Genomic DNA, 1390 nt, shown 5'->3' on the forward strand with positions numbered 1-1390 from the left:
AAAGCGCCTACTGTGTGCCAGCTCTGGAGATACAAGGAAAGGTTAAAAACATTCGTTTAGGCATTAGGAGTCACTGCTCTCTAATAAGAGTTATGGCTCACAAGTCACACACAAAAAGGAGAAGTAACAAAAGCACTTTATTATACAGTAGTTATATGAAATGGGATAGATAATTTATTCCTACGCTCAGGAAGGAATGCTAAATACAAAAGAGCCACAGTGCAAGTTAAAAGAATTGACTGGATTCAACTTAGCTTTGAACTATGCTTATGATCAACTGCTGAAAGGGAGAGGCTAATTTGTAAGCTTCCTAAAGAAGTCTTGTAAGTCTGCCACTAACCTTTGCTTTCACCTTGGCACTTCACTCTCCAAGCACCATTCTAGTGGAATGGCTCTGTTTTCACCAGTCTTCTGGTCAATGACTGACTTCAGCTTTGCAAAGGTTTCCCCTTTACTGTAGAAGGGATACTGTCAATGCTTACTAGAATACTTCTGGACCTTTCAAGCTTTCATAGCCCTTGGGACACATCCATCTCAGGGATTCATTTACTTAATATCAGGAAAGAGCAACATAAAAGACACAGAAGCTGCCGCATAGATGGGATTGAGGTTGAATTAGATGAGCTCTAGATCTTAGTCCATGATTGTCATGAGCATGAGGTAGGAGAAGACCCTGCACTTCCAGGGTCATCCACCTAGAGAGCTTCAGACAAGTATAAGCTGTCTCTTCTTATCATAAGATGTAGCATACTACCTTCCTATTGTTGTCACAGGGTCACAGCCAAGGAACCATTCAAAATCTATCACATTATCTAAAAGTGCCAAGTCTTTTCACCAGTGTGTTCTGACATGTACAGAAGCAGCACCAAAGCTCCCATGGGTCAGTTGAAGCCATGCAGAGAACAACAAATAAGCCGTAAAATGATGATCATTATTCATAGCCATCCACACATAGGTAACCAAGGCAGGAAACACTTGTGGCCAAGGCCTATATATGGTCAGGCAACTCATGCCTCTAATGCTGCAGAGTAATATTTCCTAGTGATGTCATCACACCATTCCCTCTGTCTCAGCTTTTAGGTGGCCCAACTCCCCATTATTCTTTCAGTTTCCATTTCTATTTGATGTTGTTCTGCTGGACACATAGTCTCTGTCAGAGATTACTTTGCTAAAGTATATTTTTCTGGATTCAAAAGTCTCCATTGCCTCCAGCTGCTGGCTTAGCTGAAATTCTAATCTGCTTCTTCAGGGAAGAATGGACACTATCATGCTTTCTTAGTGTAAAATCTATAGGTTTTTTTCCAAATGTTTTAGAAAAAGCAGACAGATCTTGACTTAGGACTAGCAAAAAGAAAATTTCCCTGTTTTGTTCCTTCAGAGTCTTGGCTAC

The sequence above is a fragment of the Notamacropus eugenii genome, chromosome 1 (assembly GCF_028372415.1).
Source record: "Notamacropus eugenii isolate mMacEug1 chromosome 1, mMacEug1.pri_v2, whole genome shotgun sequence".
Classification (NCBI taxonomy): Eukaryota; Metazoa; Chordata; class Mammalia; order Diprotodontia; family Macropodidae; genus Notamacropus; species Notamacropus eugenii.